The sequence below is a fragment of the Macaca mulatta genome, chromosome 17, assembly GCF_049350105.2.
Source record: "Macaca mulatta isolate MMU2019108-1 chromosome 17, T2T-MMU8v2.0, whole genome shotgun sequence".
NCBI classification, from domain to species: domain Eukaryota; kingdom Metazoa; phylum Chordata; class Mammalia; order Primates; family Cercopithecidae; genus Macaca; species Macaca mulatta.
In genome coordinates, this window is record NC_133422.1 from 26409539 (window position 1) to 26424062 (window position 14524).

The 14524-nt window shown below is 36.9% G+C and overlaps 1 long non-coding RNA gene across 1 annotated transcript in view; it reads right to left on the reverse strand.

The window, feature by feature from the left end:
- Positions 1–6101: 6101 nt before the first annotated feature.
- Positions 6102–14524, reverse strand: part of LOC106994257 (uncharacterized) — a 317418-nt gene continuing 308995 nt past the window's right edge. Inside the window, exon 4 of the long non-coding RNA XR_013407768.1 lies at positions 6102–6375. This is a non-coding gene — a long non-coding RNA (uncharacterized LOC106994257). The remainder of the gene's footprint in view (positions 6376–14524) is intronic.

Consider the following 14524-nt stretch of genomic DNA (forward strand, 5'->3'; position numbering starts at 1 on the left):
AGCTTTGACATAGTTAAAAAATGAAAAAATCTTCAACCCTTTTCTATAAAGGTATTTTGAGTTTGTTCACCTTTCTCAGATTGGTTTTTGCATAAAGTTAGTTGAAGACAAACTGCAGCTGCTGTTCATGAAAATATATATGGGAATAGACAGTCATTCCTAGGGTAACCATTAAGTAGGTAAATTTTGCCACAGGACTACCTAAATCCTTTGCCTCAAAAGTGCACTGTAAATTAAAACATCATGAATTAATGTCATTATGAATTCGTTTAGTGAACCCACATCAGACAACTTATGGCATAAGTTGTGGCACCAAGAGGTAATTTTTCTTTCATTTACATTATTTTAAAACTTAATATGACAACATCTGCTTTACTTAGCTCAGTGTTGTGTGTGGAATAAAAGAAAACCATAGACTTGAAAAAACTGAAGACTCTCTTAGGTGGCAAGACCCCCTCTTCTGGGGCACAGCAGGACACACTTGACTCAGAATTAGTGCCCCTTTGGAGTGAGTCTCAACAAGCTATTTGGAGTCACCTAAGCTTCCCCACCCCTGTTCCCCAGGCAAGAGAAAGTCCACCTCTTTTTCAGAGGCTGTGAAGCAGAGTTGTTGGATGCATGTTTAGAACTTAGACCTGATTTTTTAAGCTGAGTGGTAGTATTTTTATTATTTTTCTTAAAGCTACAAATCACACACACACACACACACATACACACACACACACACACATCCCAGAATGAACAGTTTTAAAGAATGACTAAAGGAAATAGAATGAGATGAGTGAAGTAGAGGACATTCTTTCACCTGACCATGAAGCACCCAAAAGGGAAGGAAGAAATATCATTCCATTTTTCCAGTTTTCTTGGTTTTGTAGGTACAAGTTTTTTTTGATCCCATGTTGAAAGCTAAAGGACCTTGGGGATGGATATTTATCTTCCTCCATGTCAACCACCCATGATAAAATAGTTTCCTTTGAGGGTGAGCCTTTAGGTAAGGGAGCAGCATGCTATAGGAGTATTTCAAGATGATTTTTCCTCTCCCCCCACCAGAGGCAGGAGATGATTTTTCTCTGATTATCACAGTAAGAACCCAGTGGAACTCCTGGAGGCAAAACTCATGAAAGTTGGCACACCTCTGGAGTTTTAAACTCTCAAGCTAGTCCACATCGAGCCTTTACAATTCATCAATTGCAGTTTAAGTTTTCATATGGTTACTGGCTCCAGGTAAGGGCTTCTCCTCGTCTTCTGCTTCCAGGAAGCTGTGATTCTCTGTATTCACCTGTCTCTTCAGATTTCTGGAGAGCAGTTTTCCCTGTGACCTCAATTCTCTAAGACAAGTTGTTGATTTTCAGTTTGTTCGGCTTTTTCCTTGTTGTGAGGATGGAGTGTGACTTCCAAGCTCTCTGCATGGCAGACCAGAAGCTAGAAATCCTTCACTGTCTCTTCTATGCATTATTGTTCCCAAGGCCTTGACGCCACCAGAAGGCCAAGCAGGTAACATTTAGTGCACAAGCCAAGATGTGTTTAATGCATGATATCACAACATGACTTGTTCATTTTCATATCATGGTTTAGATTATTTAAAATGTTGTACAGGCCTGGAAAGCCTCTAAGCAATACTGGAAACACCTGTGCCTTATGGAATTTGGACTGGCATGTTGAGGTTCTGTTGTGTGGGAACCCTTTTGAAAATCTCCAAAGGCAGATGGCTCCTACAACAATCCTCATATACATGTCCCCATCTGCAGTGTGGTTCCTCTGCTCCTTCCTTTGGGTCTGACCTTGAAGATAAGTCTCTCTGAGAGATGGAATTCCCACAGCTCCTCTGAGCAAGTTCTTGGAGCCACTAACACTGTGATGTTCCAGAAATCCTTTTCCAAATCAAGTTAACAGAGGAAGGAAGCAAATAAATTAATAGTTTGAGGAAAAAAATGTTAGTATGGGAAGAAAATTAATTCAATTTTATAACTGACACTAGGACCTTTTGTAGGTGCTTTGGGATGTTTTAAGACTTTATACTTGGGTGATTTAGCTTTCCAGATCCTGTTATTTGTGATGATTGTCGAGGGTATTTCTTGATTCCTGTATTTAGAGTAGAAACGGGAACACTTGACTTCTCTCTGGTGCTTATAGAATAGCCTCCTTTTAGAGATTCTAGTATTTCCAAGTGCCTACTTCTTGCCTTGCAATTTAGTTAACTGGTTATTCCATGCAGTAATGTTATTACATCCTTGATATCCAAAGTCTCTGTGGTTTGAGATTGACCTAGCAAAACCGGCCCCCTGGACTTGGACATATCCCCACCAGGCAAAGAAATCACAGTAACTGCAAACACTTCTGGAGATTATTTCAAATTTGTTTGGGTACTCATTGTGATTTAAAGTTCCAGAGGGATCAGAATTTGTCCAGTTGATATTTTGCAATATTCTCAGCATCTGTAATGCTTATAAGAACTATGAGTATATCTAACAAGAAAGAAAGAATTTCAGGCCAAGGTAAGTGGCTCACGCCTGTAATACCAACACTTTGGGAGGCTGAGGTGGTTGGATCACCTGTGGTCAGGAGTTCAAGACCAGCCTGGCCAACATGGCGAAACCCTGACTCTACTAAAAATACAAAAATTAGACAGGTGTGGTGGCACACACTGGTAATCCCAGCTACTTAGGAGGTTGAGGCAGGAGAATCGCTTGAATCTGGGAGGTGGATGTTGCAGTGAGCCAAGATCATGCCACTGCACTCGAGCCTGGGTGACAGAGTGAGACTCCATCCCCCCAAAATTTTTTAACCAACTTACTACCCAGTAATTCAGAGAAGAACTATGAACAAGTGATTCATAAAAACAGGGCAGGGTAGGCCGGGTGTGATGGTTCAGGCCTATAATCCCAGCACTTTGGGAGGCTGAGACAGGCGGATCACGAGGTCAGGAGATTGAGACAATCCTGGCTAATACAGTGAAACCCCGTCTCTACTAAAAATACAAAAACTTAGCCAGGCACGGTGGTGGGCGCCTGTAGTCCCAGCTACTCTGGAAGCTGAGGCAGGAGAAAGGTGTGAACCCAGGAGGTGGAGCTTGCAGTGAGCCGAGACTGCGCCACTGCACTCCAGCCTGGGTGACAGAGCGAGACTCCGTCTCAAACAAAACAAAACAAAAACCAAAAAAAAAAACAGGGCAGGCTCAAGTGCAAAATTCAATCACCTTGGTATGTTCCTGGATTTATTTTTGTTTCCCAAAGCCCTTTATGTGAAGTGGTGGACTTGAGGCAGAAAGAGCTGGTCAACTAGTTTAAAACATAAGAAGAAGAATAACAATTTGTGGTGACTGGCTCTTACTACATGCCAGGTACTGTGCTAAATATTTAACGTAAATTATTTCATTTCATTCTCTTGACAATCTTATGAAAACGGTGCTATTATATTTTCATTTTACAGATGAAGAAATTGAGGTCAGAGAAATAGAGTCCAAGTTCTTACAGCTACAAAGAGACAGGGTTCAGCTTTGAACCCAAGGACCTTAACTCTAGGAATAATTTAACCACTGTACTATATCAAGAGGTAGTGCAGTCTCTTATCTTCAGGTTGTTCCCTATTTGGTCTAATATGAGCAGCATCAAAAAGTCCATTCACCTACATCTATCTTGTCAAATGCAAGATGACACTCATGTGGTATGTACTGGTGATGCTTGCCTTCCTGCATGTAAAGGTGAGCTCTCCTGGGGCCTGGGAGTAAAGGTGGAGATAACTTACTAAACACCTTAGTTCTGAACACCTTAGTATTTGTTATAGATTGATTGCTTTTATTGATGAGGGCATCTTAAGTCTAAAGTCAGATGTTTAGAACTGAATGTTTTTGTTCATGCACTCACCATAGCCTTGCCACTATCTGGCTGTGTAGAACTCAGGCAAGTTCATAAAGCTCTTTGTGCTTGCATTTTCTCATGTATAAAATGGAGGTAATGATAGAACCGACTACATAAGATTGTTGTCAAGATTAAATGAGATAATATATAAAAGGCACCTACCCAGTGCCTAGTATGCAATAAGCCTTCAATACTTGTTATTATTATCACTCTTAGACCAATGAGATAAAGAGGAGGTCAAATCTCATTCCCATTTGATACATTCTTGCTCAGATTTATCTTCAGAATGGAAACCACAAGTTCACTTAATTGCCCTCCTTTGGGACTTGCCAACTGTCTGATAATCCTCCTCAAGTCAACTATCAGGATTCTCCAAAGCCATTGTATTTATTTTTTTTTCATAATGTGTGTTTGGGGATAGAAGAGGAATATGATTGGTATTTTCAACCGTTAGAATGGCATGAAACTCTCCAAAAATAAGAAGCCCAGCAGTTGGCAACATGGTGGTGTTCTTAGATTCCCAAGTTCACATCCTGTGAGGTTTGCCATTGTCACAGCTCTGGGTCTTTGCCTAGGCTGTTCCTTCTGCTTTAAAGTCTCTTGTTCCATGACAGTTCTACATTGGTCTTGCTTGTCTACCTGTTAAACCCCTACTGCTTTATAGCAAACATTTGTCTTTACTTCTCTTCTTTTTCATTTGATCCAGAAGCTAATCTGTCTTCCTGCAATGGGAAATATGCCATGGTGTGACTTTTGGTAGGCTAAAGGAGTCCTCTCTTTACAGAGGCAAAACCCTGGCAATGTGAGTGCTGGCATGTTGTCTAAGATGCTTTTCCCTGAGAATTTGAACCTGGAAAGAAATTATAAAAATAATCAAAAGACATTCTGTGGCACCTACATGGTATACAGGGTCCCGTAGTGGGTATACTATGACTCCATCAGTGGTGTGCTGGAACCAGCTGGTACAGGCTTCCCAGAACCAATTCTTAAAATTTCCAGATTTGCATCAGTTGTTAAACATATTTATTATGAATTACTAAATTACACAAACTAATAACTACATAAATTATACTATAAAAAAGGTAAGAGATTTTCAAAGTCATCAGTTCCTAATTCTTATGCCTTTGTGGTTATTTATGCTTGTCATAATATGATTAACATATATATATGTGATATCATATATACACACATATATCATATATATCACATATATATCATATATATCACATATATATGATAAATTCTATATAGTGGTGTGGTGTGTTACTGTTCATTTTTTCCCAGCTCTAATTCAGTGATACCATATTGGCAGCTTGAAATCACCCACAGTGAAAATATTTACACCATGAGAATTGGCAAATGTTACAAATCAGGTTTTTTTTTTTTTTTTTTTCTTCTTGGAAAGCTAGTCTCTAACATTTACCAGCATACCACATCCAGTGTTTAATGGTGGTGATGCCAGGCTCACCATCTACAGTCCAGATAGCAGCAGGGTGTCCTCACCGGCCTGTATGTCCATGACTGTGACCATCAGACTCACATTGTTTCTACCTCCATCCTGCGCCTGACCCTCTAGTTTTCCTAAAAGTCTGTGAACTCATCTCTATTCCTCCAATATAGACCGTCCCCAACTTACGATGCTTTGACTTAAAATTTTTCAACTTTACAATCGTGTGCAACTGTCATTATTTTGACATAATGTACAGTATTTGACAAGTTACATGAGCTATGCAACACATTATTATAAAATAGGCATTGGGCTAGATAATTTTGCCTAACTGCAGGCTACCATGTTATAAGCATGTTTAAGTTAGACTAGGACAAGCTGTGATGTTCAGTAGATTATTTAGATGCATTTTTGACTTACGACATTTTTAACTTAAGATGGGTTTATCAGGATGTAACTCCATTGTAAGTCAAATAGCATCTGTATATTCCGTTTTTGCTCAAGTTAACCCATTTCTATTTCCAAGTAAGAATCACAGCAGTTTTATCATATTTTCAAAATCTATCACAGACAACCAACTCTGACACCCCTCACCATATGTACATACTTTCCTTTTGCTACATGTAGCTGTTATTCAGGCTTCTATATTTGCACCGAGCACAGCATTGTAATATATTTGTTTATACCTCTGTGTCCTTGAAGCTAGGAACCTTGTCTTATTTACCTTTATTTCTCAAGGTGCTATCACCAGGCCCACAACAGAGAAGGTCATAAATAAATTATTTATTTACTTATAAATAGTAAGATTTACTTATAAATAAATAATTGTTTGTAATGATTAAACAGTTCATAATTATTAAACAGTAATAATTGCTTGTAGTTGTTTGTTGATTTTCTTCATAAGGAAGCTGGGGGTTGTGTGGTGGCAGTTGTGGATGCATTCCATTGCTCATGGGACCAACACTTCTGAAATGACCTCCAACATCACTGTGATTCAGGAAAGGTGAATAGGGACATGCAATTTGAATCCTCCTTTGTTTACTGTAGCTGAAGCTGCATGACTCAGAAACTCTGTGGAGAAGGGACAGGAGAGGATATGGTGATGTTATCATTCAGAAACTGAATGATAATGTCCAGTAAATCTTCCACTCAAAATAAAAATCTATGCTTAGGAAGAATAAAAGAAAAGGTCAGATTCAAAAATTAAAGAGCATGAACCAAAAAGCAACAGCACAAAAAACGGTTGATGGCTAACCAAAAGAAAACTATCAATGATAGGAAAAATTGAAGAAGAATATACAGAAAGAAAACCAGAGAATATATATATAAGAACACAGCCAAAATATAAAGTATCTTTAATTTTGAAAGGAGTTTTGATTGTCTCCTTATGTATGAAGGATTTTATGGGCTGTACTTAAATTTAATCCAGTGCTTTCAGAATAAGGCAAGGGAATGTAGTTCTATCAGTAATATTTGTAATCTGAATTAGGGACTTTGTTACTAGCACCCTTCGAATTAATGTGGTCAGATATAGTTTTAATTGACACAATAATTTTCACAGTGGGTGTAATGATTTATATAAATGTAAATCCAAAATTGTACTCTGATCTAATCAGTCTACAATTACTGTTGAAGTAAACATGTGAACTGTATTGTCAAGGGAATAAATCTAATGAAAAAGCTGCAGGGAAAATTGCTTATTATGCTCATAAAAGATAAAGGAATCAATATGAGGTCTGTTTGTTACATGGTTTTGCATAACTTATTAACTGAACAGACATTTAAAGGATTTTCTAAGTTTTCTCTGAATTGTCAGATAAGAATGTTAGAAGCAGAACAGATAAAATAATGAATGTAAAAGTTCTAAATATTAATACATTAAAACAATAAAGTATAAAGAGTATCTAGAACAGCAAGAATCTCTAAAATGGTAAAGTGGGGATACACATAAAAGCCCATAACACATAAAAATATTCCTTCATAAAAGCAGTGAGAACATTGGAAAAAAAAATGTCAACATAAACTTGTTCAGAACTTTGAAAATTAAGCAGTCTTGCAACAATTCAAGGAGTAAAATTTATTTAAGAAACACTGTTTACATCTTGGTACAAAAAGGGATACTTAAAAAACAAACTTTATTGAAGTATAATTTACCTACCATAAATTTAACTCATTTTTAGCTGTGCAACCAGTGATTTCTACTAAATTTATTATGTTGGAAAACTATCACCATAATCTAATTGTAGAACATTTCTATCCCCTCAGTAAGATCCCTCATGGCCTGGCATGGTGGCTCATGCCTGTAATCCCAGGGCTTTGGGAGGCTGAGGTGGGAGGATTGCTTTAGTTTAGGAATTCAAGGCCAGCCTGAGCAACATGGTGAAACACTGTCTACAAAAACCACACATATTGGCCGGGTGTGGTGGTCTGTGCCTGTAGTTCCAGTTACTCTGGAGGCTGAGGTGGGAGGATCACTTGAGCCTTGGAAATCAAGGCTGCAGTGAGCCATGATGGTACCATACCACTGTACTCCACCCTGGGTGACAGAGTGAGACCCTGTTTCAAAAAAAAAAAAAAAAAATCCCTAATGCCTGCCATGAATTTGAGAGTTATTATAAAGGATGCCTTAAATGCCAAGAACTCACACATAGACATAGACCTTCCTTTTGTTCTTTTCCTTTTTTAGTCTATCCCAGTCATTCTCAAATTCATGGCATATTCTAGTTATTAAACGACATGTGGATTTTTTTGTGGATATTTTAAAGTATTTTAGGGGTAATTTTTACTGTATTTTATTTTTGCTTCATGTAGGACATTAGATTCTTTAGATAATCATAATTAAAATTTGCTATCTTCTTTAACCCAATGGTTACTAAGAAAACATTTATTAAATATCCAAGTGGCTGAGATTTTTTGTTCAATTGTTTAAACATTGCCAGTAGTTTGTAATCTTGTTGTGTTTTATTAAAAAATGGAATGTTGAAGTTTTGCTTTGGATTTAGTGAAAAGAACTTGAAGCTAGTTATGGTCATTATTTTAAATGCTTAATGAACACCTAAAAGACTATGTTAGCTTCAAAATATAATACATTTCATTGTATTATTAAAATTATCTAAATCTTTATATTTTCTCATTTGATGTGTCAGTGACTAAGATAGGCGTACCATTATAATTATGTTTTAGTCTATTTCTCTGCTTAAAAGTCTTAGAATTTTTTCTTCATTTGTTTTGGTGCTTTGCCATCAGGTACATAAACTCTCATGCTTTCATGACTCCCTTGTACTAGCTTATTATGACTGGATTTTGTATTATAGTTTTAATAAATATAAAATTACATATCTAAGGATTTTTTCCTGTCAAAACTATCACCTCAACTACATCTTTTTTGCATTTGAATGGAACTTATCTTTGAGTTTTAAAATTTCTATATCCTTTTGTTTTTCGTCATATTTTTTATAAACAACATATAGTTAGTTTTAATTTAGAAAGTGGGCTAGATATATTTTACTATGAGCACATAAAAACTAACCTCACACTTTTTGTTTTGTTTTGTTTTTGAGACAGAGCCTTGCTTTGTCGCCCAGGCTGGAGTGCAGTGGCGAGATCTCGGCTCACTGCAACCTCTGCCTCTTGAATTCAAGCCAACCTCCTACCTCAGCCTCCTGAGTAGCTAGGACTACAGGCATGTGCCACCACACCCAATTAATTTTAGTATTTTTAGTGGAGATGGGGTTTCACCATGTTGGCCAGGCTGATCTTGAACTCCTGACCTCAGGTGATCCACCTGCCTCAGCCTCCCAAAGTGCTGGGATTACAGGCGTGAGCCACCACACCCAACCAACCTTACACTTTTTAGCTAATGCACTGTATTCCATTACCTGTATACCATTACTCAGTAACTTCCTATGAGTAAGCATTTGGGTTATTTCCAGTTTGAATCTTTGGTTATTATAAATGTGGTGATGAACAAAATCATATGTATAGCTTTCTGTATGTGAAATTATGTAAATAAAATGAATTACATGCAATGGTGTTTGTGGATTAAAAGATAAGTGTATTTTAGTTCCTTGATATTGCCAATGTATCCATCAAAAAATTTACATTGGATATGGAAAGTACAACAGGCTATAATTGTATGCAGATTTATTTCTCTTCCCATTCAGCTATTAAAGATAAGGAGACACTATCTGCTGGAAGAGAGAAAACAATCCAATTTATTTTTCTTCCAAATGAATAACTGATATTTCCAACATTATTAAATAATCCTTATTGCTTTTTGAAATGTCATTTTCATTATATTTTGACTTCCCATATAAAATGAATAGACTTCTAATCGGTATATTTTTCCAGTATCATGGTGATGTACCATATTGTTATGATTTCTTTTTTTTTTGAGAGGGAGTCTTGCTCTGTCACCCAGGCTGCAGTGCAGTGGTGCAATCTCCACTGCACTGCAGCCTCCACCCTCTGGGCTCAAGCAATCCTCCCACCTCAGCCTCCCAAGTAACTGGGACTGCAGAGGCATGCCACCATGCCCAGCTAAGTTTTTGATTTTTTGGTAGAGACAGGGTTTTATCATGTTGCCCAGGCTGGTCTCAAACTCCTGAGCTCAAGAGATCCACCTGCCTTGGTCTCTCAAAGTGCTGGGATTACAGGTGTGACCCACCGTGCCTGGCCATATTGTTATGATTTCTATTATTATGGTTTCTTTCTAATTTGGTCTTGAGGTATTTCTCTTGGGTGTGGCCAAAAGCCAAGATAGACCTCTCTACAAGAGCCCTGATGGGGGAGTTAGGTTTGGTTGTGTGTGTCGGGTGAGACGCAATGAGGAAGTTAAACTAAAATGCACAAAACAGAAGAAATTCATTGCTTATAGGTCCCAAAAGGGTTAGGAGTACCAAGAGGACATCTGGGAATGGCAAGGAGCTTCACCAGTAGGTGGAGAGAGAGAGAGTGGGGACCCGTGGGTGTTATGCCTTAGGCTTTCTTGTGGGGTTGTGGATTGGGTAGTTTTAAAGAAAACATACACAAATTGGGGAGTGTATTTACATGTCTCTGGTTTTGACCATTAGGTTTTATCATGATAAGCAGTTATGGCGTGTGCTGGGTTTGGGGTCAGTGAACGAGGAACAAGCATGCCACGTTACAACAAACACTCGGGGAGGAAAAGTTTTAGCTAGTCTGAAGGTGACAGGGTAGGACTGAGTTTCAGACACCTTATGTCAGACCTAAAATTGGATATCAAGGCAGCAACTATACTAAACAAATTTATGATACAAACTTTTTAAAAAACATTATTTTAGCTTTGTATGTTAATATATATCATATCACAGTTTGCACTTCAATTATACCTCATTTACATACACATGGCAATGACAGAAAAATATAAAAATAGAAATCAAAAACATTGTTATATAAAAAATGTGATATACATTTTTTGGTTAACCCTTATTGGAACAAAAAAGTGAAATGATGAATGATGTGTGTGGCTAAAGCTATTGAGCTGTTGCTCTCTGAATTATGAAGTGGATTGTGTTGGTCAGGGCCTTGACTCTGTGTAGTAGAGGGGACAAAACTATTTCATACAACTGAGGGGCTCGAGACAGGCTTACTACTTCTTGAAGTGAGGAGCTGGAGTATACCACTCTCAAACCCAGTTTTGAAAGCAGACAAACAGGTAAACTGAGGCCAATTTATGCATGGAGCATGAAACCAGCATTAACTTCATACCCAAGCCAGGTACAGATATAAGGAAATTAGAGACAAATACCTTGTGAATACAGATGTAAAAATCCCCAAGAAAATACTAGAAAATGCAATACAGTAGCATATTAAATGGATTGAACACCATGGCTAAATGGAATTATTCTAGAAATGCAGCATATGAAAACCAACCAATGTAATATATCATCTTAGTACAATGGAAGGAAAAACTCACATAATCATCTCAACTGATGCAGGAAAAGCATCTGACAACATCCAACACCCTATCATGATAAAAAGAAAAAAAAAACACACACACTCAAAACACTAAGACAAAGGGAACTTTCTCAACATGATGAAGGGTATTTATGAAAGCCTACAGCTAATATCATACTCAATGGCAAAAGACTAACAGCTTTCTCCCTAAGATCAAGGACCAGACAAGGAAGCCTGCAATCACTACTCCTGTTCCACCTGGTCCTGGAAGTTCTAGCCAAAGTAATTAGACAAGAAAAAGGAATCAAAGGCATCTAATTTTAAGAGAAAGAAGTAAAACCATCTCTATTTACACATAGCATGAACTTACACATATTAAGTCCTAAAGAGCTCACAATAAAACTAGAACTGATAAACACATTCAGCAAAATTGTGGAATGTAAGATTAACATGTAAGAATCGATTGCATTTCTAACACTATCAATGGCCAATTCAAAAAGGAAATTTAAAAAGCAATTCTATTTGTACTAAGTGAAAGAGGCCAAACACAATCACAAAACACAAAAAGCCACATATCATAGGATTCCATTTGTATGACATATCTACAATAGACAAATCCACAGAGACAGCAGATTAGTGGTTGCCAGAAGCTAGGAATAGGATGTAATGGGGAATGACTGCTTGAAAAGCAAGGGGTTTCCTTTTGATGTGATGAAGTGTTATGGAACTAGATAGTGTTGATAGTTGTACAACACTCTGAACGTATTAAAAGTCACTGGGTCAGGTGCGGTGGCTCATACCTGTAATCCCAGCACTTTGGGAGGCCGAGGTGGGCGGATTACCTGAGGTCAGGGGTTCGAGACCAGCTTGGTCAACACGGTGAAACCCTGTCTCTACTAAAAATACAAAAATTAGCAGGGCATGGTGGCACATGCCTGTAATCCCAGTTACTTGGGAGGCTGAGGCAGGAGAATTGCTTGAACCTGGGAGATGGAGGTTGCAATGAGCCAAGATTGTGCCACTGTTCTCCAGCCTGGCAGACAGAATGAGACTCTGTCTCAAAAAAAAAAAAAAAAAAAAAAAAATTCACTATACTAAACAAACGTATGATGCAAACTTTAAAAAAAATTATTTTAGCTTTATATGTTAATATATATCATATAATAGTTTGCATTTCAATTATACCTCGTTTACAGACACACAGCAATGACAGATAAATATAAAAATAGAAATCAAAAACATTGTTATATAAAAAATATGATATACATTTTTGGTTAACCATTATTGGAACAAAAGTGAAATGATGAATGATGTGTGTATGTTTAAAGTGGTTGAAATTGAAATTGTGAATTTTATGTGATGTGAATTTTACCTCAAAGGAAGATAAGAAAACATTAGGAAAAATATAAAAAGTTGGACAAATTTAATTATAAATAATAAGGGTAGAAAATGTTCAAATATTTTGTGAATTATAGAACTCGTGAATTGACCAAACTTGTCCATTTGGACTGGACTGAGAAACTAATACAGATACATGCTGTTTAAAGGAGACGTATGTAAATCAAGTTTCTAGGAAAATAAAATGATGGAAAAAGATGAAGCAAAAAAAATTAAGTCAAAGAAGTGTAGTTTGTCTATATAATTATCAGACAAATATATTTTAAGACATAAATCAATCTTGTTATAGGGTGGGTCATTTATAATGACAAAAGGTACAACTCACCAAGAAGAATAAAACAGTTTGGTGTGTACCTAATAAATATCCTCAAAATATATAAAGCAAAAAATGATAATATAAGGAAAAACTGACAAATCCATTTTAGTGGGACATTTTAACATTCCTTTCTCAATTAAATCTGAGCAACAGGTTTGAAGTAAAGGAAATATAAAAAGTCAACCATTCAGCAATGAATTCACTATCCCAGAGCACATTTTTCACAAACATACATAGAAAGTTACAAAAAAGATCTTATCTAATTGATCACAGATTAGTGAGCCTAACACATTTCAAAAATAGGTATAGACAAGGTTCTCTCTCTGATGCTACCTCCCTTGCAGTTACTTCCCAGTGTCTCTTCTAAACTCTGTCATTCAGTTATCACAAAACCATGCCTTTAAATCAGAATCTCCTTACTGTCAATTTAGTTCAGAGATATGATGGGTTTAATCACAGGATATTTAGCAAAATTAAAAACTCCTCAGCCATCATTCAACATATTTATCTTAAATACTCTAATACTGTAATAGGATTGTCTCACCAGAACTCAAAAGGCCACAGTATTGTTAATCACTTAAACTCCTGTTTGATGCGTGACCTTAGTTCCTCTAAGGACTTAGGGAGTCAAAGTAAATGGAATTTCTACAGTATGTTCAAAATTACCATAGAGTATCTTATCTTAAAACCAAGCCAAGTATAATTATAATAATATTGTTAATAACAGCAGATACTAATTATTAGACATGCTAAGTTGCTAGGTCCCTGATTTTTTCAAATGATAATAGTAGTATTTGTCTAGCACGTATTAAATCCCTGACTCTATTCTAAGTGCTTTACAGGTATTATCTTATTTAACCCTGCAAAACTTTATAAAGTAGGTGTTATGGTTTTTCCCATTTTTACAGAAGAGAAATTGCAAGCTTAGAAAATTTAAGAAACTTGCCCAAGCTTACACAACTAATAAGTGGTATTATAGAGATTCAAACTAAGATCTCCTACTCCAAAACCCAAGCCATTAACCCCTACCCTACCCTTCCTCTCCACGTATCTCATTTTATTTATTGATCATTGTCTTCTTAATAGCATTATAGTACAGATAAGGCAAGTGAGGCCCCAGGAGGGCAAATAAGCTTCCCAAGACCAGAGCTAATCAGTAGCAGAACAGGCCTTGAAAATTCAGTTTGCCTGATTTCCACACCTGTGCTCTTAACGTCTCTGCACATCTGTTTAGACTAGAGCCTCGGCAAAAAATGAGCTTACTCTCTCTAGAAAGCAAAGCATGATTTCTGACAAAATCCTTGGCCACCAACTCATGCTTTACTCAACCACTAAAACACAAGCCTTTTTTCAGCCATAATTTCAACTGACAGTTGATTAATTCAAAGAGCCTTTTAAAAAGAGAATCGTAAATAATGAGACAGAGTTCCTTAAATGTTTTATTTTAACTTAAGGTATATAACATTACATTTATGTGCCAATCTTTTGATATAGGGCCAAGGCCTTTTCTCTGAATATGGATGTGCTAATTGGAACTCTTTTTGTTGCCATCTTTCTTGCATCAACCACACCCCTAATGCATCTGCT